At 44.7% G+C, this 27,725-nt stretch overlaps 1 protein-coding gene across 2 annotated transcripts in view; it reads left to right on the top strand.

Moving 5' to 3' along the window:
* The window catches only part of alpk1 (alpha-kinase 1), a 204,748-nt gene that overhangs the window by 98,652 nt on the left and 78,371 nt on the right, over positions 1 to 27,725 (top strand). The gene's annotated exons all lie outside the window — the stretch shown is intronic.

Here is a 27,725-nt window from a genome sequence, read left to right as displayed (position 1 = left end):
AGGACATTTGCATAGTACCAGACAATGTTGAAACAATGGGGACCCTTCAGTTGCTTCTCCAGTATACAGAAGTGGTCAGACCAGTTTTAGTCACATGACTATGGCTGTTGCAGAGAATTTGAACTTCCAACAAAGCATTTTGAAGAAACTGTTCCAAATAAGGAGCTAGTCATATGACTAGCCTGCTGGGCAACCTGGGAGCTTTTTTATTTGAATTTGAACTCCCAAGAGAGGGATTTGAACAGAGAACGCCATGTGCTCATGGACTGAGAACATCTCCTCTTCTGTCTGCCTGCCTTCATCTTTTCCCACGGAACTGAATCTTGTGAAAACATGTGAAACTCAAAGAGAGAAAGGTTTTCTATGAGACTACTGCGCCCCAACAAAACACAAGGCCATATCTTCAATCAAGGACTACAGTGAGCTCAAGAAACAGTAACAAGATATTGCCTCAAACTGTTCTACTTATCTTTTCTCCTGCTCTTTTCTGTCCCTATCTGCATGTTTATATCACGTGGGCGTGGGCGTATCATATATCTGTAGGCATGAACCGTATTAAATTTTAAGTTTAAGGTTTAATAAATTTCATCTTCTTTAAACCAAAGAAAGTCTGTTTCTGCTCATTTCTTTGCCTTATAATTGGAAAGTTGTGAACAAAGATTCACAAAGGGAGAACTCAAAACACAGTGTGTTTAAAATTAAACCCTGTTACAATAGCAAACGATCCTTAGACACATTGCTCATCTGGTCGTAACACTGAGAACACATAACCTTCTGATTCAGAGGCAAGAGTGTTACCAAATGAGCTATGGCTGACACGAAAATGACACATAGAAATGCTTGATGCATTGGCAGGCCTGTCAGAAAGCCTGCAGTCACTGCCAAGGATCATGGAACAGTCCAGTACCAAACTTGCACATGACTTTGTGCAGAGTTTGGAGCCCATTCTTTCCACCGTGAACATGGTGGCCAACTCCATTACCATACTTGTGAACCGAACCATGATGTAGCATCTGATGGCCGATGTCTCAGCTTCCATTGCAGCACAAGCAGAAGCCACCCAATGTCTGAGTGCTGCAGTGGAAGTTCAGACTGAAGACATCCAAGTGCAGCTTTTTTTTATTCATTCATGGGATGTGGGCATCGCTGGCTAGGCCAGCATTTATTGCCCATCCCTAATTGCCCTTGAGAAGGTGGTGGTGATCCACCTTGTTGAACCGCTGTAGTCCATGTGGGGTAGGTACACCCACAGTGCTGCGAGGAAGGGAGTTCCAGGATTTTGGCCCAGTGACAGTGAAGGAACAGTGATAAAGTTTCAAGTCAGGATGGTGTGTGACTTGGAGGGGAACCTGCAGGTGGTGGTGTTCCCATGCATCTGCAGCCCTTGTCCTTCTCGATGGTAGGGGTTCGAAGTTTGGAAGGTGCTGTCGAAGGAGTCTCGGTGTATCTTGTAGATGGTCCACACTGCTGCCACTGTGCGTTGGTGGTGGAGCTTGCTGCCATCATGGCTGCGGAGGGGCTTGCAGGGTCTCACAGCAGTCCAGCGATCTGTCTTCTAACACATTTCTAGGATTGCTCGGACACTGCCCCTGTCAAGTGGCAGTGGCTCTATAGTGCACAAACTTGCTCTCCTCTCTCAGGATGACAGCATTCATTCTCCCACCACTGCCATTCTGCCAGTGCCCTTGCTGTTGCCTGTCAGTCAGTCACCCATGCTGAGACAGTGCAGTCCAAAGTTGGATTTTCTAGGGCCAGCGCTGCTTGAGGTTGTCCTGCAAGGCCATCTGCAGTCTCCCACTGAAAGTCAACAGTCTTCCACCAGCCACACTGCAGCCACAGGTGTAGCACTGCATAGGAGCACTAGGACAGGCAAACAAATGTTCCTATTATATGCATGTTGCCCACATGAGCCAGGTGGTCAAGCAGATAGTCTTTATCACCTAATAGCTACCCTCTGTCTTCTTGTGGTGGCTCAAATGCTGATGGTACAGCGCACTGGCGCAGAATAAAGGAATCATGACTGCTGCCATGATACCAGGTATTGATCTGCATGATGCACTGAGCATGGCACATGCCAGCTGACATTGAGGAAGTTGCCGTACATCTCTGAACGTACATGCGGCAGCCTGTACCATTGGAAAGCCTACTATCCTGGCGAAGGCGCATGCTCGCTCTTCCTGCTTCTCTCTGGTATTCCCCTCTCTTTGCATATAGAGCATCAGTGGATGACAAACTGTGAGATGTTGGAGATGTCACCTGCTCCGGCCTGAAAAGAGCCTGATGTGAAGAAGTTAATGGTTACAGTAACCTTTACAGCTACTAGCAATGATGCCCTTGCCTTGCTCTGACACTGCAGGCCTGGTTGGCTGATTAAAGTGAGCACCTCCTTCATAAAATGGAGACATCACCCATACTGTTCCTTGCTGAAGTTATCATAGAAGCATTGTTCCCTGAAGATCCTGGGTGGATATGGGCTCCTACTGAGACCCCGTTCTCCCCCTCCTCCTCCTCCCTTGTCAAGCAGCTTGTCCTTTTCTGTGTTGCCTGTGTTCAATCTTCCTGTTGTGCAACAGGCCAAGGGGGATAGAAACCACAGCACCCCAAATGGGATCAAGTGGTGTGAGCAGAGTCCTTGAAGGAAGAGAACCAAGGCCTTCACCAAATGCCACACCACTCCCTGTACACTTCACTAAATTTAAATAGCAGTACAAACCTCCAAGCACTTCTACTAACACAGTAGCAGCCAGTAAAAATCAATCAGCAACTAACCTGAAAGTAGTTGATGATCCCTTTAAATAGCAGTGGTGCAGTTCTTACTGCAATTATACAAGGCCTTGGTGAGACCACATCTGGAGTATTGTGTGCAGTTTTGGTCTCCTTATCTGAGGAAGGATGTTCTTGCCATGGAGGGAGTGCAAAGAAGATTTGCTAGGCTGATTCCTGGGATGGCAGGATTGACGTATGAGAAGAGATTGGGTCGACTAGGCCTATATTCACTAGAGTTTAGAAGAATGAGAGGGGATCTCATAGAAACCTATAAAATTCTAACAGGACTAGACAGGCTAGATGCAGGGAGGATGCTCCCGATGGCTGGGGAGTCCAGAACCAGGGGTCACAGTCTCAGGATACAGGGTATGCCATTTTGAACCAAGGTGAGGAGACATTTTTTCACGCAGAGGGTGGTGAACCTGTAGAATTCTCTACCACAGAAAGCAGTGGAGGCCAAATCATTAAATATATTCAAGAGGAAGATAGATATATTTCTTAATGCCAAAGGGATCAAGGGATATGGGGAGAAAGCGGGAGCAGGGTAATGAATTAGATGATCAGCCATGATCTTTTTTGAATGGCGGAGTAGGCCCGAAGGGCCAAATGGCCGACACCTGCTCCTATTTTTTCTATGGTGGAGAGGATTTCCTGCTGCTGACCACATGTACTGTTACGCGAGGGTAAGAGACGATATTAGCTGGAGCGTTGAGGTTGTAAATGGCATTACTGGCATCAAATCAGCGTTACACGCTGACTGGCGTCTTGATCTGCCTGCTCAGTGTACTTCCAATGCACGGTCCCACCGGCCATGCTAATGACCTACCTTAAATGGCATGCACACAACCTGGATGCCATTTTGGACCCAAAACTCACCCATAGTACAGAAAATATGAGTAGGCAGATATGGCTTCAGTTTAACCTCTTGTCCAAAAGGCAGGCCCTCCAGCAATGCAGCACTCTCTCAGTACTGCACTAAAGTAGCAGCCTAGATTATGTACTCAAATCCTGAATTGAAGATTGAACCCATGATTTTCTGACCCACAAGCATGAGTTTTACAAACTAAGCTCAGGCTGACATTGAAGCTTAACTTTAGAAGATCATCTTCAAATCACATCCTTCTGACTCAGAAACTGTGCTGAGGTGGCACTAGACATACGAACATATGAATTAGGAATACAAAAGGAAGAAAACCACACATCACCTGTTTTTATTTTTGTTACTAACATTTTATTCAATAATGCAAATATATAAATATCTCTCTGCAATTCATTATCAGTAACACAATCACTCATTGCCACTGGCAGTGTGGCATTTGTCTATCTAACCAGCACTGACCCTAATTTGCAATTTTTAACCTCCTGTGCTGCACCATGAAGGCAATCACATTGGAATAATTTCAACTTTCATAGGCTGCAAAGTGCATCAATTGGAGACTGAAAATTTAAAGGACCATTAAACTACACATAGTAACAATACTGAATACCAGCGTCCAGTGTTGCTATGGCAGTAATGGCGGAAAACATAACAAATGACCTTGTTCTGTCATTACCATCTCATTATGATACACCTGCTGATAACTAGGGTGGGCTTATTTGGCAGCCAATGTCACGGCACTGGCGGCACCCAGCAAGGAGTCGGTGTAATGGCTCCCCAGCCAACTTCCCACTGGCAAGCGATGCCTGAAATCAGTTAGTGACACCTCGGAAAATCCAGGCCTTAGTGTTGGCTGGATATTCAACTGTGGTGGTGGATGTGGGGGTGGGGCACTAGAGCCAAATTAATCCTCAACATTCACACAAGTGCTTGCTCCAGCATGAGTCACTGGATGGTAACCAGGAACAAGGACCCTTAGGGTGGCTGGTTATTCCCTCATTAACTCAGACGAACTGAAGCCAATCATAGCAGCTAACTTGGGACAGACCAAGGATTGAATCTGGTACCTGCCTGGGCTGTATAACCCAGTACTGTACTGGTATGTGCATTTACCAAACCATCTGGTGATGGGTGCAATCACACAATTTTAATTATTTTACAAACCACTTTCAAACTCAAAGCTAAATTTGCTATTTTTTAAATTTTAACATTAACACATAGACAGACCAGAATGAGATATGGTATATGTAGCTCTTGAGAATTCATAGACATATACAGAGATGTATCTAGACAGTTACACAAGGACTGGACTAGGTATTGATTTTCTGGTAGATAGCAATTGGATTAGTAATTTACTAAACACAAAGAGGAGAGTTGAGTGTTTAAGACATGAGAGCTGGCTGTGGAGTTGGATAATTCCTGAGGAATTTGCTGGTTTGGAATTGGTGAAACGGTGGAATGGTTGGCTGTGCCGCTGCTGAGTATATGTCTTCACGATACTAGCAGCGATAGCTGTGAAAACCTGCATGCTGTAATGACCCTCACCTGCCAGGAAGTAGGTTAAGCACACCCATAGTGGGACCAAGGGGATAGGTAGTGAGTCTGATTATGGTTCCTGTATTGGCTAAGCATTCTGTCTTAAAGGGCTGAAGGTGAAGTCCAGAATTCATACTGTCATGCAGACCCCGACCTGCCATGAATGAGGCATATTAATTTTGTCACATGAACATTGATTTAAACTGTTGCTGGAGTGAAGAAATTACTTGTTTGTAGATCACCAGACACTGGGCTGGAAGGACACTTGCATACTAAGAGACGCTGCTTGTGGAGACAAAGGACTATTCCCTGCTCCAATTAACCCAAATGGAATTTGATCACCAGACATTGAAGATGTAAGGAAGCGCATTCCAGAGACTGCTAAGGTGATACAATCCACAAACCTTGCAGGAGAGACTGTACCAAATAAGGAGCTAGTCACATGACTAACCTGCTGGGCAACCTGGGGTTTTTTGAATTGTGCCACAGAAAGGAACAGAAGGCAGGTCGCAACTGAAGTTGGAACAAGGAAGCCTCTCTCTCTCTCTCTCTGTCTCTCGTTTTCTCCCAAGCCACCGGACCCACAGAAGACACATAAACCTCAAGAGAGAAAAGACTCCTACATCAGAATAAGTTGAAGCGAGAACTGGGCCCCAACGAATTGCAAGATTTACTGGCAACCAAAGACACCACATTTAACTTAAAAGGATTGTAACAACCAGATATTGCCTCAAACTTTTCCCCTTTATTCTTTCTACTTTTTCTGTCTTTATCTGCATGTGTGTTTATCACATATGCATGTAAGCGTGGTCGCGTCAGTTATTCGTAGTCATTAACCAGATTAGAGTTTAAGACTAATAAACTTCTACCTTTCTTGTTTAAATCTAAGGAAACCTGTTTGATTTCTTTGCCTTAAAATTGGAGCAGTGAACAAGGATTCACTAAGGGGGAGCTAAAAACACGGTGTTTTAAAATTAAACCCTGTTACGGTTAAACCAGGCAAAGGCTGAGAGGGAACCCCTAGACCCCTTCTCACCTGGTCGTAACAATATCCATTTGGTTCTGCAGTTTCTAGCACATATCCAGGTGATCTGGGAATGTAGACTGGTGAAGCTGCATTCTCCTCTGTGATGGTGCCTATAATGTAGCAGGATAGCAGCGGAGAATAAAGCAAAATCTAGTGGTGAGGTCTACCAGCCCCACTGCCCTGACCAGGTATTTCCTCCCTGCGCTTCTATTAAGACTGTTGTTGACCACCTTTACCTCACCCACTATGTGCAAATACTGGCGTGGTTTGTGTACCAGGCTGATTTCCCTCCGTTTATCCCAGTTATCAGCACTTGCTGTGACCTCCATATGGAAGGTGGCAGTTGCCAGGCTAGAAGTGGTAGTGGTCCCAAAGTCAGGAAATGGAGGGAGAGGGCCTAATAGCATCCTTGCTTCCCTTCATATAGGCCCCCATACACTTACCAGTCTCTGTTGAAGCCTACTAGACTGCGACTGCATTAATCTCCGTGGCTGTTCTGTCCCTTTAAGTACCCGACTGCATTTTGTGGTGCTGGGGAGTGATGTGTCACCACTGGAATTTTGCAGTCAGGCACTGGAGAGCTCCCTCTTGTCAACAGGAATCTTGGTGGGAGTTTACTGTGTATAATTAGTGACTTCTTACCTGGGAAAAAGATTAAAGGTGGAATCAGGGGAACCAGAATAATTCCTGCTCTGCCACTATTGTAATGCCTCCATTTTATTTGGTGAGATCACATAAACAAGTCCCTTACTTGTTCTGAAATATAAGGGGTATTCTGGCAGACTGACTAGAATTTCAAGCAGAGCGTCATGCCCATGCAATCAGAACTTATGAAATATAAAATGAACTTATGAAATAAACCTGAAACTGACACTTTTCTTGTAAAACAAAATGGAGTAAGAGGTCAGGTGACCTTTCCTTTCCTGCCAATACACATAGAACTACAAGAACCCTGAGCTAATTTTCATATCTGGACAAGTCTTGGTGAAGTTATTAAAATACAAATGACCTTTCTGGACGCATTCCTGAGAAATTGTCAAAATGCAAATTACCTTTTCTGTGATAATGGCTATTTTTCTTCAACTGATTGGGTTAATAATGATGTTGCAGACTTTTTGACTCCAAATTCAAATTCCAAAGAATGGGTGTGAAAATTTCTACTTTATCAAGATGATATAAGGATGAATGACACCGGGACTCCATTGTCCAACAATGGCCTAATCAGCAGAAACCATTTATGAGGGCCATGGAAAGAGAAACTATGGTCACATGACAGAACGTAGGTTTCTGATAAGGAACTTTAATAAAGGTATATTCTGGGCACACAAAGGAAATCTATGTATGCCATCGAAGAGAAAGGACCCTGCCTAAGATTACCAGCTTTGAACTACATGTAGGCAGTGACTGGAGTTGGCCTTGAACTTCCTACCTGAGAAATTGAACCGGACTTCGCCATCGACCTTTGGCTGGAATATAACAAGAGGCGTCTGCAACATTGCATCCATCTTCCTGAACCTCCCATGTCTTTCTTCAGTGAACAAGGGAAAAGATTACAGGCCTGCACCATTTCAAGTCTTCACCCTGGGGAAAAGCAGGTTTAACAGGGAACTCTTTACAAATCATTAGACCTAATGCATGTTATCTTTATAATCTCTATCTTTTCTTGAATGTGTGTGTATCTGTATGAGTGTGAGAGTGGATGTTGTGTATATTTCAGGTGTCGTATAATAAATATTTATCTTTCTTTTAAACTTATGAGAAAACCTGTCATTTGTCTGCCCTTGACAATTAAAGCACTCGGGTTAAAAACACTTTAAAAAAAAAACACTGGATTGAAATTTATACTCCCACTGCCGAAATCGGCGGCGGGTGAAAATAATGGAGGCCCACTTGCGCGGGCCACACGTTGCGGACCACAGCGGCTCATTTAAATAGCCAGGGCAGACTGCCCCCCACCCCCCCTCCCCCCACCCGATGACATGGAAGGGGTGGGCTGTCTGTCCCCGGCAATGGTGTCAGCTGCCTGTGTGCAGGCACGGACGCCATTTTTAAAGGGCTTCAAGCCCTGCCGTTCAATTTAAATAATTACATAGAAACATAGAAAATAGGAGCAGGAGTAGGCCATTTGGCCCTTCGAGCCTGCTCCGCCATTCATTATGATCGTGGCTGATCATCAAACTCAGTAGCCTGTTCCCGTTTTCGTCCCATACCCTTTGATCCCTTTCGACCCAAGAGCTTTTTCTAACTCCTTGAAAACATACAATGTTTTGGCCTCAACTGCTTTCTGTGGTAGTGAATTCCACAGGCTCACCACTCTCTGGGTGAAGAAATTTCTCCTTATCTCAGTCCTGAAAGGTTTACTCTGTACCCTTAGACTACGACCTCTGGTTCTGGACTCCCCCACCATCGGGAGCATCCTTCCTGCATCTACCCTGTCAAGTCCTGTTAGAATTTTATAGGTTTCTATGAGATCCCTCCTCACTCTTCTGAACTCCAGTGAATATAATCCTAACTGACTCAATCTCTCCTCATACGTCATTCCCACCATCCCAGGGATCAGTCTGGTAAACCTTTGCTGCACTCCCTCTATAGCAAGAACATCCTTCCTCAGATAAGGAGACCAAAACTGCACACAATATTCCAGGTGTGGCCTCACTATGGCCCTGTATAATTGCAGCAAGACATCCCTGCTCCTGTACTCGAATCCTCTCACTATGAAGGACAACATACCATTTGCCTTTTTTACCGCCTGTTGCACCTGCATGCTTACCTTCAGCAACTGGTGTACGAGAACACCCAGGTCTTGCTGCATATTCCCCTCTCTCAGTTTATAGCCGTTCAGATAATAATCTGCCTTCCTGTTTTTGCTACCAAAGTGGATAACCTCACATTTATCCACATTATACTGCATCTGCCGTGCATTAGCCCACTCACTCAACTTGTCCAAATCACCCTGAAGCCTCTCTGCATCCTCCTCACAACTCATCCTCCCACCCAGTTTTGTGTCATCTGCAAATTTGGAGATTTAAAGATACATTGATACAAAAAAAAAAATTTATCTTGCCCTTCTCCCACCCCCGCCCCCAATTAGCCATAAAATTAATTGCTTGCCCTCTCCCCCCCCCCCACCAAAAATACACTTACCTTGTCCACCTGCCCTTTCCCCCCACAAAATACATAAACTTTACACCATAACCCTTCCCACCATCCCCTACACCAATAATATGCCTTTGACCCGGCTTCTCCCACCCGCTGCACTGAGAAACCTACCTGCTCCCCTCTCTCCACCAGTGTTCCACCTCGGTTCCCCGGACCAGGATCCGAAGGCGCGGGAGTGCCGGCTAGTGGCACGAAGATCGCACTGGGATAGACAGCGGAAATGTAAATGTACTTAATTCGTAATTTAAATTCATGTAAATATGTTAATGGCGGTCCCATTGGTGAGCAGCAGGGGGGGCCGCCACAAGGCCTCGCCGCCGCCGGCAATATCGGGCCGGACCCTCCCAGTGTGTGGCAGCCCGCTCCCGGAGGCATTTTCCCACTACCCCCTGCCACGCACCCCAACGTCGGGGTGTTTGTAAAATTCAGTTATCATCTCTCACCAGTCTGTAACAAGACTCAATTAGTCACAAGCTCATGTACAGGACCACAATGTATTACAGGAGACAGATAATAATCTGCAGTAATAAGACTCCTGCGTGTGGCATCTCCAGGCGTAGATTATTTTTACCATTGTGCTTTCTCCACAGAGCATCAGGCAATAAGAGCTCATATTGGGAATTTTTCCACAGAGGTCGGCACCTGCAGACCCTTATCTGTATGTCTGTATGTGATCCCATTACTTGATGCCGTGCAGCAGGAGTGCTAAATTGTAACATCTAACTCCTTGACAGCTGCTCTGGAAAGCACAGTGAAGTAACAACAGTGAAGAGAGTCTCCTTCAGTAAGTCCATTACACAGAACTTTTCTGGTCTTACAAATTAATAACACGGGAATAATAGTTCCAACGTGCTTTTTCTTGGCACTCCAGGATCATGTATTGAAAAATTGACCACTCCCAGCACTGAGATTTTAGGAACAAAGGAACAGGAGTAGGCCATTCAGCCCATCGAGCCTTTTCCGCCATTCATTAAGATAATGGCTGAACGGTATCTTAACTCCATTTTTCCATCTTAGTTCCGTAACCCTTAATACCCTTGCATAACAAAAATCTATCAGTCTCAGATTTGAAATTTTCAATTGAACTAGCCTTGACAGCATTTTGGGGGAGAGAGTTCCAGATTTCCACTGCCCTTTGTGTGAAGAAGTGCTCCTTGACATCACTCATCCAGCTGTAATTTTAAAGTTATGCCCCTTATCCTGGACTCTCCCATCAGATGAAATAGTTTCTATATACCCTATCAAATCCTTTAATTATCTTAAACATCTCAATTAGATCACCCCTCAATCTTCTATATTCAAGGAAAGGCAAGCCTACATTCGTATAACTTTAATAGGGTAAATATTTGAAATTTGTGCTTTCGTCACAGAGCGTTGTGCATTTCTAGCATGCACTAGGAGTGGTGTACTGGAATTCTTACCACATAGGGAAGTAAAGAAAATCTCAGACAATATGCTTCAGAAGACCAGGAAGCAGGTGTGCTGAAGGGCATCCTCCATCGGGCATCATTCCAGTGCATCTGCTCAATAGTGGTTGCCTGAAATGGGTATTTCCAGGGACCCACAAAGAATTCAAACAGATGAAGATTATTACCGCATTCAGTGGTGTGGATGGGTTGACGTGTTTTGGTCATGGTGGGTTTTGGAGGAAGAATTCTTCCAAACCTCGACTTATAAAAATGCATCTCTGATGCAACCAGAACATTGATTACATTCTCGGCTTTCAATTGGCTTGAAAATAAGTCTTTAAAGACAACTTTCAGCCAATGTGACTTTTTAATGAAAATAATTAGTCATGAAAAAGAAACAAACAAGTAAGTTGAAGGTTCAAAGCTTAGATTTTTTGAAGGAAAGTATTATTAATTCAATCCGGTTAACAAATTTAAAATTTAAGTTATAAAAACACAATCAAGTACAAATGGAAAAAAAGAGAATGGAAATAAATAGGGACAACAAGGCAAGCAGAATTGAAGGGCAGGATTTTCCTGTTAGCTTCTGAACCCCGCCCTCAGGCTCAAATGGGAATCAGAAGTCTGCACTGTGGGCTGGGTTATACCAAGCCCACAATGCCGGGCTCTATGGCGGGGGGACCGGACGCTGGTTGCAGCAGAGGCCTGCCATGAAGCTCAACACCAGGAGGTCCCGGCCTAATCCTCCCAGCAGCGGCAAGTCTCCATGGCAGCCCCCGCCGCTGGGCAACAGGACCTGTATCTACATATTTAAATCATTGAAATAAATAAATTTAAAGAACTTACCCACAATCTTCTGGGCCCGCCACAATCTGCAGTGCAGCAGCCAGTACTCTCGCACCTTCAATTCCCCGTCTGGGGAAAGCCAGCGTGACACTGGTTTTTTTTTCCCAAAATATACTTTATTCATATAAATCTGTAAAAATTACATTACCAGTTTCAAACAGCACCAAGTCAAAAAATAGAAGCAGTGCAGAGGAGGTCCATTTGCTTCAATACAATCATGAGTTGCCTCACAACCCTTCCATTTCACATTTGTCATGCCAATTACATTTTTACATTTTACAGCAAATGAAAATTTTCCCGATACAGTTCGAGGGGTTTCCCATGGATCCAGCCCCTCGGTTTAGCTTGGTGGCGGGACCTTACACAGTGGTCTTTCCCCATTGAGCCTTTGCTGCGGCTGCCCCAAGCTTTAGTGCGTCCCTCAGCACGTAGTCCTGGACCTTGGAATGTGCCAGTCTGCAACATTCGGTCGTGGACAACTCTTTGCGCTGGAAGACCAGCAAGTTTCCGGCAGACCAAAGGGCGTCTTTCACCGAATTGATAGTCCTCCAGCAGCAGTTGATGTTTGTCTCGGTGTGCGTCCCTGGGAACAGCCCGTAGAGCACAGACTCCTGTGTTACAGAGTTGCTTGGGATGAACCTCGACAAAAACCACTGCATCTCTTTCCACACCTACTTTGTGAAGACACATTCCAGGAGGAGGTGGGCAACCATCTCTTCCCCACCACAGCCACCGCGGGGGCATTGTGCGGAGGGGGCAAGACTTCGGACGTGCAGGAAGGATCTGACGGGGAGGGCTCTTCTCACCACCAGCCAAGCTACATCTTGATGCTTGTTTGAAAGTTCTGGTGACACTGGTGGGGAGGGGGGAGGAGTTAAGATTTCCAGTGTGTGTTGGGGTCAAATAAACGTAATGAGCGTAGGGGATGGTGGGAAGGGGTGACCTTTAAACTTTGTATAGTCTGTGGGAGGTAGGTCAAATTTAAAAGGTAAGTGTTTTAGAGTAGGAGGGAAGGGCAAATAATTAATATAATTGTTATTGGGGGTGGGAAAGGGGCATTAGAATTTTATTTGATGAATTTTGGAGGGTGTATCTTTAAACATTTAAATAAGCAGGCAGGACTGGCAGCCATTTAAAAATGGTGGCAGCACCAGTGCACAGGCTGCTGACACCATTGCTGGCACAGACAACCTGCCCCTCCACATGATTGGGGGGGTGGGGGAGGGCCATCCCCACTATTGAAATGAGCCGCTGCGTGGGAGATCGTGGCAGCTCTTTGGCGTGCGGCCCATTTTTTGAGCTCACCACCGGGAGCAAGGGCGGGCTCTTAAAATCCAGCCCTGTGTGGGGAACAGTCACACAGCTGTGATTTTGCCCACATTGGTCAATTAATGTCCAGATGGTGGGCTCTTGAAGCTGGATGACCAATAGGAGGCCCTCCAGCTTAAAAGCAGCAGTAGGATGCCATGGCAGGTAATTGAGGAAGACGTGCCCCAAATTTAAACTAAAAAAATGGTCTATGCAGCCAGGCCACCACTGTTGCGGGGAGCATGGGGAACACCTCCACTGGGCAGTCTGTGGCTGCCGCTGAACCCAGGCATACAGGAGGGCCTCTAAGCCTGCCTGGAGCACTGCCCCCCAACACCCACCCACAACCTGCGGCACAGTGGCGCAGTGGTTAGCACCGCAGCCTCACAGCTCCAGGGACCCAGGTTCGATTCCGGTTACTGCCTGTGTGGAGTTTGCAAGTTATCCCTGTGTCTGCGTGGGTTTTCTCCGGGTGCTCCGGTTTCCTCCCACAAGCCAAAAGACTTGCAGGTTGATAGGTAAATTGGCCATTATAAATTGTCACTAGTATAGGTAGGTGGTAGGGAAATATAGGGACAGGTAGGATAGGGTTTGGTAGGAATATGGGATTAGTGTAGGATTAGTATAAATGGGTGGTTGATGTTCGGCACAGACTCGGTGGGCCGAAGGGCCTGTTTCAGTGCTGTATCTCTAATCTAATCTAACCTCCCCCTTCCCATGGATCTGCCACCGGGAAGCTGCCACCAGGCAGCTAAACTGGTCCGCCCCCCCACCCCCCACCCCACCAGTGGGGACTTGGAGTCCGACAGGAAAATCCCAATCTATCTTCAACAATAGGCCTCAAGGGGCCTTTAATTAGCTTAATAGGCTGCACACTGCTTGCAGGCAGGTAGCCCTGCCAGCACCCCATCCCGCCTCCAGGAAAATCACCCCGGGGCGGGATGGAGTCGCCAACTGGCACCCCTCCAGGCCCACTACCACCCGCACCCACCACCACCACCCCCTCCCCCCACCCCGGGGCCTTAAAATCCAGCCTGAAGTGTTTACAATTTTTATTTTTAGTTATAATATGTTTTAAAATCTTTATTTTTGTAGTTTAGGGTTAACAAAGTGTTGAAACATTCTGGGGTTTTGATGAGTTTCATTCTTGTAGATTTTTGTTGCTTTTATTTTATTGGCAGTATGTGAGCCAATAGGAAACAAACCTGCTTGTACCAGGGAATCAGGAATTCCAGTATATCTGCCAGTCTAAGGGTTGTTACTGGCTCCCAGGTAGGAAAGAAACATTTCTTGTAAAGCAGATTGTATGAAACATTATTTACATTCAATATGGAAATTGTTTTGAGATTCAAGAGTATCAATGAAAAAAATAAAACTGTTGTAACTGAGAACAACCTTTTAGCAATTATAAAACATTCTCGATGCAGACCTGAACAATTTATTGATAAACATAGCAACGGCACCAGTATAGAGGGGAACCAATCATGTTTTTTTTAATAATGAATAAAGCCAAATGTTATCTGGCAACATTTCTTTAAACCATACCAATAATTTTATTGTTTTTGGAGAATAATATGCACCAGTTTACATTTCATTATTTTAAGTTTACAGTTATAGAAATTCTTCAATCAATACTTAGGTGATAAATAAAATGCTTGTGTGAGGCAAGGCATAAAGTGAAATTCATGCTAAAATGTTTGCAGCAGTTGTGAATTCTCGGCTAAAATTAGTAATTGAGCTAAATGGTATCTGCCGGTGGGGACCAGTGGTGGAATGAAACTTGAAGAGGGGGGTTATTCACATGGACCAAAAGAAGGAGGAATGAGTTGCCACTGACACAATAGCTTAAAAGAGATAGGCATGGGGCGCAGTGAACAAAGTAGGAACAACGCATTTCCAAATGATTCAATGCAGATATAAAGTAATTATCGTATTTACTGTGTGGAGTTTAATTTTGTCACAGGCAGCTGAATTTGGAGGGCTATTTATATTATTATTTATGTCTTGTATTGTTTGGCCTGCTTTTTAAGTAATTTAGAAAAGCATGTATATTCCAAACCTAGATCAAATAAGGATGTTAATCTTTCACTGCCAATTTCACACCTAATTATACATTATTCTTCTTAGTGGCTGCTTCAACTCTTAACCTGTGTATCGTTAAAATTGCCTTTGACTTTATTTCTTTGATTGGGCTGTTAAACATTTTGATTGCGAGTGTGAAAAAGGGAGAGAGGTAACAAGTGGAAAACATTATACACTGTTAAACAGAGCTGGACAATAGCTTTCTAACAAATCACTTCTGTATAGAATTTCAGTTTCATGGCATCAATTACCATGTAAAGGGTAATGCTGATGTCCCTGTAACCTAAATATAACCCCAAAGCAGCATTCTCCACATGACAATATCTACTGTCATCATCCCTCCCGCTCAATAATAACCCAGTTTGTTACAAAACATTAACCACATAAAAATTCTGAAAATTTGCTAATTTGGCTCCTTGTAAAATGTAGCGGTCAATTTAGAGAAACGTTATCGTATAAAATGCTGAATCAGGAGTACTCATTGGGTCTAGGCAGTAATCTGGTGGGCAGATTTCATGCCCTTTATAGAACCTGTCCGACTTCCATTCCATTCATTGTATTGTATCTTCTCATTCTTCTCTGCCACAAGGCTACACATATCTTGGCATTATCATAGTATTTGGAAAGGTTGGTAACATTACAGGAGTCGGAGAAACATTGGCAGCAGAGCAGATGATCCATCCTTTGCCTCTTATCACCATTGTTTGTGCATCATTGAGTTACCGTCATTGGAACTTCTTTCCCGGATCATGACTTTTGATTGACTAACACTAATGTGTAAGTGGTTGAGGCTTTGCCAGATTGGCTACTGTTCAGAGGCTCCTGATGGGAGATGCTCATTAGGTTTGATATCTAGACGATGTGCCTTATTCTGTAGATGTGTTCTCTGGAAAGTGATTTCCCATTGTTTCACACTTGAGTTGAGAGGATTGACAGAGTGCAGGAAACTGTCTCAACTTCACAATACTCTGGACAGAAAGGTGTGAGGACAATAGATGGCTAGGATTGTTAGATTGACTGTTTGTTTTGGCTCTGGCTATATCTCTGCAGGTGTAATACAGAAATGTAGGTAAAGGCCATCTACCTCAGTAAGTTTAAGACAGCCATTAATGCAATGGCAGCAGGCATTAAGAACTGGTCATAAGGTCATAGAGTAAGACAGCACAGAAATAGGCCCTTCTGCACACCATGTCTGTGCCGGCCATCAAGCACCTAACTATTTTAATCCCTTTTTCCAGCACTTGGCCCATAGCCTTGTTTGCTATGGCGTTTCAAGTGCTAAAATTTAATTTAAAATTTACATGGGTGGAGCACAGTTAGCAGAGTGCTAGAGCTGTTTGAGTCAGTGTTAACCAGATTTCACAGGACATTAATCCTTTAGCTTTGATCCAATTTTAGCTTTGGTCTTGATGCTGTATTCCTTGCAACTCTAAGTGCGATCAGTGACACACCAGGTAGACAGGGTTGAAATGATGATCAAGTACCACACAATATGTAATGCCTGTTGAACTTCTCGACTCTTGAGGTGGAACGCACAGAACTGTCTCTTATCTGGATTTGTTCTTGGGTATTGTGTCAGGCCAGCTATGGTGTTGTTCAGAGTTATTTCAATTCAACACAAAGATCATCTGCATATAGGAAAGGTCTAATGCCAGCATATACTGAACACATTGGTGCTAGCTCACTACCTTGTGGGTATCCGCTCCATTGATAATGCCAATGACTTTTCTTTACCACATGATTTCACAAAAAAGGTGATTCACTAATAAAGTTCAGATAAACTCTCCGAGATGAGCATCCCCCATCATACTAAAAACCTTCTGCACAAGTATGCGGTCATCAACAGCTTCATAGGCAGTTGACAGCACAACGCAGACAATTCTAGTTATTAGCCTTGTCTAAATCCATCTTCGATATGTTGACTAGATTAAGTATTTGGCTTGTTCAGGAGTTTCCAAGAGCAGAATCCTGCTTGTTCTGGGATAAGCTGCTGATTTCAATGGAATGAAATTGGGTGGGTTCTACAACGGACAAGCAATCAGCCCTGCCAGATTACTATCCACCTGGTGAAGTTGTACCCAACCTTTCCTTAACCCATAACGCTTAGCAGATCTTATGAACTCAGTGCTTCTTTGAATCTTTGTTCAGAAACAGCCAGCTGTGAAAGTATGAACATAGGAATTAGGAGCAGGAGTTGGTCACTCGGCCCCTCGAGCCTGCTCGCCATTCAGTAAGATCATGGGTGATCTGATTGTAACCTCAAATTCACATTCCCGCTTACCCCCAATAACCTTTCACTCCCTTGCTTATCAAGAATCTATCTACCTTTGCCTTAAAAATATTCAATGACTCTGCTTCCACTGCCTTTTGAGGAAGAGAGTTCCAAAGACTCACGACCCTCAGAGATAAAAATTCCCTTACCTTTGTCTTAAATGGGCGACCCCTTATTTTTAAACAGTGACTCCTAGTTCTAGATTCTCAGACAAGAGGAAACATCCTTTCCACATCCCTCAGAATCTTATATGTTTCAATCAAGTCTCCTCTTACTCTTCTAAATTCCAGCGGATACAAGCTTAGCCTGTCCCGTCTTTCCTCACGAGACAACCGCCCATTCCAGGTATGAGTCGAGTAAACCTTCTCTGAACTGCTTTCAACGCATTTACGTCCTTTCTTAAATAAGGAGACCAATACTGTACACAGTACTCCAGATGTGGTCTCACCAATGCCCTGTATAGCTGAAGCATAACCTCCCTACTTTTGTATTGAATTCTCCTCACGATAAACAATAACATTCTATTGGCTTTCCTAATTACGTGCTGTACCTGCATACTAACCTTTTGCAATTCATGCACTAGGACACCCAGATCCCTCTGCATCTCAGAGCTCTACAATCTCTCACCATTTAAATAATATGCTTCTTTTTTATTCTTCCTGCCAAAATAGACAATTTCACATTTTCCCACGTTATGCTCCATTTGCCAGATCTTTGTCCACACACTTAACCTATCTATATCCCTTTGTAGCCTCCTTATGTCCTCTTCACAACTTACTATCCTACCTATCTTTGTTACAGCAGTAAATTTAGCAACCGTACCTTTGGTCCCTTCAAGTGATTAAAACAAAAGAAAAATGTAAACATTTAAAGTGTCTGCAGGTTCTTTATGATGGGGAAATTTTATGCCCTTCCCCCCATGGCGGGTTTGGAGGCAGCGAGCGCATAACAGTAGGTGGGATGGTGATTGGGAGATTCCCGCCATCATCCCGACACCAAAATTTAGTCCGGGTTGGAAGACCTTCCAGCCCCGCTGTCAATTGAGGCCCTTAACTAGGCAATTAACCCCCAAATAAGGGCCTCTGCCAGCCGCAGCCGCAATTAACCGTGCGGCAGGTGGCCCTGTCGCTGCGCAGGAAGCATGGCATGAAAGACCTGCTGGCTGCTTCCTGGCTCTGGAGGTGGGGAGGGTGGGATCCCTCGTAAAAAGGCATTTATTCCATGAATGAGGTACCTGGCATCGGGGAAGGGGTTCTGGTGAAGGCCAACCCCCTCCCCTTGCTGCCGACTGCCCATTCCCCGTTTCCCTGCGTCCCCCGTCCCCCCCCCCCCCCACCCGCGAGAACCCTCTCACCCTGACCTATCTGTGGCCTGGGCCCAGCAACATTCCTCGGCCTCTGGTAGATGCTCCTTCAGCAGCAGCCACCACCTCTGTGGTGGTGTTGCAGCTGCCAGCCTGTGATTGGCTGACATATCTCCAGGGGCGGGACCTCCAGCGATGAGGTCTGAGACCCTGTGGAAGGCCTGCCACTGTCCACCTAAGTGCCTGATTGGCACTAGATTCAGCCAGCCTTCCGGAGAAGAGGCGACGCAGGGATCTTGGCGTCACTTTTTCTGGACGTCGAGATCCCCCACCACCAGAATAAAATCCTGGCCGATGTGTCTGAGTGTGACACTTGAGCAAAGCATTGATGAGGATTGTCGTCCTGAATAAACGATAGTGAATATCCTTGTGTTAGGTTAAGACAATTTTCCACATGGTATTTTTAAACCTTATAGAGCAGGAAGCAAAGTAGAAGGGTGAGTCAGTCCACACTTCCTTTGTGTATCCTTTTATTGACTGGCTGAAGCAAGTAACAGATTGCCTGTTCATTGTCTGATAGCAATAAATGAAGGTATTAAATTAATACATTTTGTGCATCCAGGTTGCCTTCTTACAACTGATCTTATAACACAACATTATAATTGAGTGGTGCAAAGTCAATCCAGAGTTTCAGCTTGAAGTAAAATATAATAATTAAACTACTGTAAGGGTGAGGGCTTGCCCCGGTACCCAAAAACGCCTCGAGAGTCAGATGTCTTGTACAAACGAGCGATCGTTATTTACGAGCATGCAAGGAGAAGTCCTACTTTCATGAATGATTGTAGGGGTTCTGCTGGTATATTGTTCCAGTAGTCATTTTATCCAGTTTTGCAGGAGGTTTACTTGGTAAACTGTTTCTTAATTACATCATCTCCCATCTATTTCCTTCCCTGATCTCATCCTGCCTTGGTTATATTATTCACCTCGTCAACCTCTTGATTACCCTATTCATAGGATTCTTAGGCTATTCATAGGATTCGGGTGTCTCCCTCTTGAGCTCATTACCTTCTGATTAGGTACTCATATAATTTGTGTGTCTAACAGGTAAGTTTTCTCAAGTTACAGGGATCTAAGTTACGCCAAGTATCCCATGGTTCCCTATGCCAGTCTCCCCTACAGACCCCCCTTTTGGCCCTTGGCTGGCACCTGGCCCAAGGTAGCGATTACCCTGAGATCCTCTGCCCGTCAAATAATTCAGGGATCCTACCGGTTTCGATGAGCTTCGTATCCTTCCTTAGCATCCTCTTATGACCTCACCTGTGTCTGAGTGACCAGGCTTAGTCTGGGATTGATACTTTGCATTATTCTACATAATTTACAGCAATTTTAGTCAAGCCTGCAGTACTCCCAGGGTACGCCACTTCAGTCCCCCCTTTTGGCCCTAGGCTATGAGCAAAATGGCCAACTAACGCTAAGTGCTCCTTGCTCCATCACTGTTGGCCAGACTGGTGGTTAGATTTGCATGGTTACATTTTCTAAATTATGTCTAACATCTCAATTTAGGTGCCAGGGTACAAGATTCAACTATAAGTCTGATAGCAATTAGCAACTGCACTGCTATCAGTACATGGGAATCAATTCTAATTCGGGATGAACGTCCACCCTAATACCCCAGTCCCAAACCGTCTCCCACCATGATATGTCCTCCTGTTTGGCTATCACATCCTCTCCCAGTTGCTTGACCTCCTGTTGGATTTGGTGATACTGCTTCATTGCTGTCCGGGCCACTTCCCTCACCTTCAGTAGATGTTCCAGCAGTTTAGGGATTCACTTCCCCTCGGGAAGCAGGTATCTCAATAAGTCCTCCATTAGATCATTGGTTATGCTCATCCCCTCCCTACGAGGAGGCTGGATGTGAGTTATCACCGAACGTCCGATTGTCGTTGGGGCCCAGAGGTGAAGCAGAAACTTGAGTTGATCACTGGACAGTGGATGTTACTGTACTGGTATTAAGGTTCACTAGTGGTCACACAGTATTTCCCTTCTCCATGATGTACCACCTGTGTTGGTTCATGGCAGGCACTGGAAATTTCAAGGGTACAGTTTAGGGTGGCATTAAAACCATGCGCAGCTCTCGTCCCTATGCCTATGGGATGTGGACAGACAACATTATTCTCTACACCCAGTCAGCGAGATCCTGTAAGGAGGGAATCTCTCTGGGTCGCATATTTGGGTACGAGGTAGTACTTTGGCCAATTGCTATCTCCCATGACCCCTGTATTCTCTGCCCCTAGAAGGGTTTGTATGCCCCTGGTTCTTTAGTGTTTTGCTAGCATGTTGATTAAATTCAAATCTAACTTAAAATTCCATTTAAACATTGTTTTGCTCAATATGATTTAGAAGTCAGTGAGCTCAATACAGTGAACAGCTGTAATTCATTAATAAATACTGACTGGCTCTACACAATTATTCTAGCAATTCAATTTTTTTAAATTAAGAGTTATAATTGAATCAGTGAATCTGGCTATGTAGTTCAGCCACAAAGCTAGCCAATGTGCTCATGTACACTTAATGGAGTCTAAAAACCTCTCTCGTTCAGGATACAAATAATGAACAGATTACCCAAAATGGGACCCTGCAGTCAACATTCACATTGGTCAGACAATTTAATAATAAATAACTTGAATAGAACTTAATCCAACAAGTAACTGCATACAGATAGAATAAGGGTTATAAAGCTAGAACTACAGTGGGTGATACTGACGCTAGATTTATGCATGACTGCTTTAAGTATAAAGGGAACCTTTATTGCCATGCTTTGCAACTTCAAGCACTGCTGTTCCCTATTCCCAACTGCCCTGAGCTACTCCTTAGGCATACTAGTTTGTTAACTGTGACGTTTAATGTTCCACATGCCCGATCGCAATTGGCATCACTCACGTTCTTATAGAACAGGTCTTGTTGGGTCCCCCAGTCAATCGACTTGGTTCCTTCCACGCTCGTGGTTGCCAGACATATTAGCAGTACTGCAGTTTGCATGGTCCTGTAAAGAGAGAACATAGCAGACGCCAGTCATCACCAGTTAGTCCTTATTATTCTTTGCGTTTCCATACTCCTTGATCTGTGTCCAGTGTTTCCCTTCTACAGCCACACGTACAAGTGTTGCTGGTCATCCGGACCATATAAGGTCCTTGCCAGCAAGGTGCTAAGCCTGGTTTTGCAAGTAGGACTCTAATAATCGCTTGATCCCCTGCTCCTGGCAACTTTTTCCTGTCCTTTAGAATAACTTCCAAGTTCTGATGTTCCCGACTTAACCACATTTGAATTGCTATTTCTTTAACTTGCTGCAAAAGTTTGAAAGGCTAAAACTGAGTTTCTGCCAGACTTTGACAAGGCTCTGGACTTATCTTTATATTTGGAAAACAAACTGGAGCTTCATCCCCAGTACTTTGTGCCAGTATGTCTTAGTTTTAAAATCGCACTGAAAATCACAAATTCAAGCACACAAACATCATGCGTCCAAATAAAATAAATAAATCCACACACACCCACAGACAGAAAAGAGTAGCACATGCATTTAAAGGAAGGGAAGCAGAAATAAATCAATTATGTCAATGATCCCAATTCTCCCTTCTTCAAATATCTTGCAATAACTATAATTAGAAACTAAAGGAAAAAGATAAACTTTCACAAGCAGACAAACTCCAAGAGGTTATGCAGCAACCTTTCACAGTCATTCTTTGATGGTTATTCTGAACTAGCTGATATGCGTCCCCTTTTCTGAGGCCCATAGCCCTAGCTACCCAAGTCTTCATTTTGTCCCAGGTGCCTCGAGCCATTCTCCCTTCCTCTCGAGGGCTGAGTAAATCTCGATCCTGCTCAGCTTCACTACACCTCTGCTTCAACAGTCTTTCGTCTGCCTCCCTCTTTTCCCTTGATATATCTGCACAATATGCCTTCAGGAACTCCACTTTCCCGGCCCACCGAGTTGTCTCTTCTATATGTCTGGGTCGTTCCTCCTCTCGTTTGTCCCTTTCTTTCTGTAATTGACTCTTTGTCCTGTCAACTACGGCACACCTATCTTCCTTCTCTTTCGTTAATTTGCTCAATTTTAACTCCGACTGTCTACGCTTTTCCTCCTGCTGCTTACACTTAACCTGATACACCAGCTAGACTGTTTTCATTTATCTCTCTTTACATGTGCACCCCTGCATCTACTGTTTGCCTCACTGACAGGGTCATTTGAAATCTATACAACCCAGACCCACCCTATAAATTTCACTACCAAACAAAGCAAGTAAGAAAGCAATGCTTTCCAATAACTTAAACACTCCTCTTTATCGTAGCTTCTTCTTTTAACTTACACCAATTTAATACAACTTCACTCAGACCCTTCACACACATTCACATTTACCATTCAACAATTTCTGAACACACAGAGACCAAACACCAACATAGACTGACACTTACACACAAGTTTTTCTTCTTTTGTCCTTTCAACAGCATTTTAGACTACTGTGGTACAAAGAACAAAGAACAGTACAGCACAGGAACAGGCCACTCGGCCCTCCAAGCCTGCGCCAATCTTGATGCCTGCCTAAACTAACACCTTCTGCACTTCCGGGGACTGTATCCCTCTATTCCCTTCCTATTCATGTATTTGTCAAGATGTCTCTTAAACGTCGCTATCGTATCTGCTTCCACCACCTCCCCTGGCAGCAAGTTCCAGGCACTCACCACCCTCTGTGTAAAAAACTTGCCTCGCACATCCCCTCTAAACTTTGCCCCTCACACCTTAAACCTATGTTCCCTAGTAACTGACTCTTCCACCCTGGGAAAAAGCTTCTGACTATCCACTCTGTCCATGCCGCTCATAACTTTGTAAACCTCTATCATGTCGACCTCCACCTCCGTCGTTCCAGTGAAAACAATCCGAGTTTTTCCAACCTCTCCTCATAGCTAATGCCCTCCAGACCAGGCAACATCCTGGGAAACCTCTTCCGTACCCTCTCCAAAGCCTTCACGCCCTTCTGGTAGTGTGGCGACCAGAATTGCACGCAATATTCTAAGTGTGGCCTAACTAAGGTTCTGTACAGCTGCAACATGACTTGCCAATTTTTATACTCTATGCCCCGACCGATGAAGGAAAGCATGCCGTATGCCTTCTTGATTACCTTATCCACCTGCGTTGCCACTTTCAGTGACCTGTGGACCTGTACGCCCAGATCTCTCTGCCTATCAATACTCCTAAGGGTTCTGCCATTTACTGTATACCTCCCACCTGCATTAGACCTTCCAAAATGCATTACCTCACATTTGTCCAGATTAAACTCCATCTGCCATTTCTCCGCCCAAGTCTCCAACCGATCTATATCCTGCTGTATCCTCTGACAATCCTCATCATTATCCGCAACTCCACCAACCTTTGTGTCGTCCGTAAACTTACTAATCAGACCAGCTACATTTTCCTCCAAATCATTTATATATACTACCAACAGCAAAGGTCCCAGCACTGATCCCTGCGGAACACCACTAGTCACATCCCTCCATTCAGAAAAACACCCATCCACTGATGCCCTCTGTCTTCTATGACTGAGCCAGTTCTGTATCCATCTTGCCAGCTCACCTCTGATCCCGTGTGACTTCACCTTTTGTACCAGTCTGCCATGCGGGACCTTGTCAAAGGCTTTACTAAAGTCCATATACATAACATCCACCGCCCTTCCTTCATCAATCATCTTCGTCACTTCCTCAGAAAACTCAATCAAATTAGTAAGACACGACCTCCCCTTCACAAAACCATGCTGCCTCTCGCTAATAAGTTTGTTTGTTTCCAAATGGGAGTAAATCCTGTCCCGAATAATCCTCTCTAATAGTTTCCCTACCACTGACGTAAGGCTCACCGGCCTATAATTTCCTGGATTATCCTTGCCACCCTTCTTAAACAAAGGAATAACATTGGCTATTCTCCAGTCCTCTGGGACCTCACCTATAGCCAATGTGGATGCAAAGATTTCTGTCAAGGCCCCAGCAATTTCTTCCCTTGCCTCCCTCAGTATTCTAGGGTAGATCCCATCAGGCCCTGGGGACTTATCTACCTTAATGCTTTGCAAGACACCCAACACCTCCTTTTTTTTTTCGTACCTCCAATGTAATTTCTATCAATCATTTCCTGAAACTTGTTTCTATCTCTGGACTTGTTTCTGGGCTGGCTGATCATTTGTTTCTGCTTTTGGGAATGTTTGTGGACTTGCCGGAAGAGTCCCATATAAGAATTGATTCTGATCCTAATTGCCTTATCCTTCAGATCTTTCTTTTGGCCCTTCCACTATACTCTTTGTACTTCTGGGGGGTTATTAAATTTCCACCCATCCTTTTTTTCATTTTACTGGTCAAGTTCTCATCTGCTATAAACCTGGTAAGGGACTTCTCCGGTCCCCAATCTAGACCTTCTGCTCTATTGGTCATTCTGTCAGGGTGTGGTCTGCGGGAGTGGTATTGACCTGCGAGATACTGTTTAAATCCCCTGGGCGGTATTGACCTGCAGAATACCCTTTAAATCCCCTACGTGGTATATGGACCTAATAGATACCCTTTAAATCCCCTGCGCAGCTCGACTTCTTTTGAAGGTCTGCTTTGTGGTCTCTCTCAGTGCGGTCTTGCGTGGTAACGGCCTTAGGGATACGTCTAAATCCCCTGCACGGCTTCACATACTCTGCTTGGCGGCTTTCTCAGAGTGGCTTTCTGCCCGGTTCTCCCAACTCATGACCTGCTACCCTGCCCTGGCGCGCTTTGATCACTCGGCACTCGCGTCTCCAGGTGTTGGTTCTTTGATACCCACTTAAAGTACTAGTCCCATGACTGTGAGGTAGACCTTTCCTAACTATAGGTCGTAAAATAAAAGGTACTCACACCTTGATTGGTCTCCTTACGATCGCGGTCCCAGTATGGTGTATCCTACTTTCTTTTTTCTTTCTTTTGGGCCTCCTTATCTCGAGAGACAATGGATACGCGCCTGGAGGTGGTCAGTGGTTTGTGAAGCAGCGCCTGGAGTGGCTATAAAGGCCAATTCTGGAGTGACAGGCTCTTCCACAGGTGCTGCAGAGAAATTTGTTTGTTGGGGCTGTTGCACAGTTGGCTCTCCCCTTGCACCTCTGTCTTTTTTCCTGCCAACTACTAAGTCTCTTCGACTCGCCACAATTTAGCCCTGTCTTTATGGCTGCCCGCCAGCTCTGGCGAATGCTGGCAACTGACTCCCACGACTTGTGATCAATGTCACACGATTTCATGTCGCGTTTGCAGACGTCTTTATAACGGAGACATGGACGGCCGGTGGGTCTGATACCAGTGGCGAGCTCGCTGTACAATGTGTCTTTGGGGATCCTGCCATCTTCCATGCGGCTCACATGGCCAAGCCATCTCAAGCGCCGCTGACTCAGTAGTGTGTATAAGCTGGGGGTGTTGGCCGCTTCAAGGACTTCTGTGTTGGAGATATAGTCCTGCCACCTGATGCCAAGTATTCTCCGAAGGCAGCGAAGATGGAATGAATTGAGACGTCGCTCTTGGCTGGCATACGTTGTCCAGGCCTCGCTGCCGTAGAGCAAGGTACTGAGGACACAGGCCTGATACACTCGGACTTTTGTGTTCCGTGTCAGTGCGCCATTTTCCCACACTCTCTTGGCCAGTCTGGACATAGCAGTGGAAGCCTTACCCATGCGCTTGTTGATTTCTGCATCTGGAGACAGGTTACTGGTGATAGTTGAGCCTAGGTAGGTGAACTCTTGAACCACTTCCAGAGCGTGGTCGCCAATATTGATGGATGGAGCATTTCTGACATCCTGCCCCATGATGTTCGTTTTCTTGAGGCTGATGGTTAGGCCAAATTCATTGCAGGCAGACGCAAACCTGTCGATGAGACTCTGCAGGCATTCTTCAGTGTGAGATGTGTATCCTACTGACTACGCCAAATGTAAGGGTGAGGGCTTGCCCCAGTACCCAAAAACACCTTGAGAGTTGGAGGTTTTGTACAAACGAGCGATCTTTATTTACAAGGAGAAGTCCTACTTTCATGAATGATTTAGGGGTTCTGCCGGTACATTGTTCCAGTAGTCATTTTTATACAGTTTTACAGGAGGTTTACTTGGTAAACTAATTCTTAATTACATCATCTCCCATCTATTTCCTTCCCTGATCTCATCCTGCCTTGGTTATATTATTCACCTCCTCAACCTCTTGATTACCCTATTCTTGGATTCTTAGGCTATTCATAGGATTCGGGTGTCTCCCTGCTGACCTCATTACCTTCTGATTAGGTATTCATATAATTTGTGTGTCTAACAGGCAAGCTTTCTCAAGTTACAGGGATCTAAGTTATGGCAAATATCCCATCGTTCCCTATGCCAGTCTCCCCTACACTACTGACACAAACTTTCCTGCTATTCTGGAGCTCATAAACTATTACATATTCACTTTATATGAACAAACATCTGCATGAGGAAATAATCTAGATCATAGAATGGTTGCAGCACAGAAGGAGGCCATTTGGCCCATTGAGTCCAGGCCGGCTCTCTGCAAGAGCAATTTAGCTTGTCCCACTCCCCTGCCCTCTCCCCATAGCCCTGCAATTTTTGTCCCTTCAGGTGCCTATTCAATTCCCTTTTGAAAGCCTCGATATTATCAACGTTTAAGTACAGACAACCTTATTAATACCTCCTCTTTATCAATTTTTAGCCCATCCAGTTTATCAGCTATCTCCTCTTTCAAAATAACTTTGGCGGCATATTTTTCCTTAGTAAAAAGAGGTGCAAAGTACTTGTTCAGTACCCCAGCCATGCCTTCTACCTCCAAGTGTAGATCCCTTTTTTGGTCTCTAATCAGCCCCACCCTTCTTCCTACCCGTTACTATTTATATACCGATAGAATACTTTTAGATTCCCTTTCATTTTAGCTACCAGCCTCTTCTTATATTTTCTTTTTATCTCTCTTATTTCCTTTTTCATATCCCCTCTGAACTTTCTATATTCAGCCTGGTTCTCATTTGTATTATCAACCCTGACATCTGTCATATCAGTCTTTTTCTTCATCTTACCCTCTATCTCTTTGGTCATCTAGGAAGCTCTGACTTTGGTCGCCCAACCTTT

This window comes from Heterodontus francisci, chromosome 1, assembly GCF_036365525.1.
Source record: "Heterodontus francisci isolate sHetFra1 chromosome 1, sHetFra1.hap1, whole genome shotgun sequence".
Lineage (NCBI taxonomy): Eukaryota > Metazoa > Chordata > Chondrichthyes > Heterodontiformes > Heterodontidae > Heterodontus > Heterodontus francisci.
The sequence above is the reverse complement of the archived record's forward strand: the minus strand, read 5'-3'. Positions and strand labels throughout refer to the sequence as shown.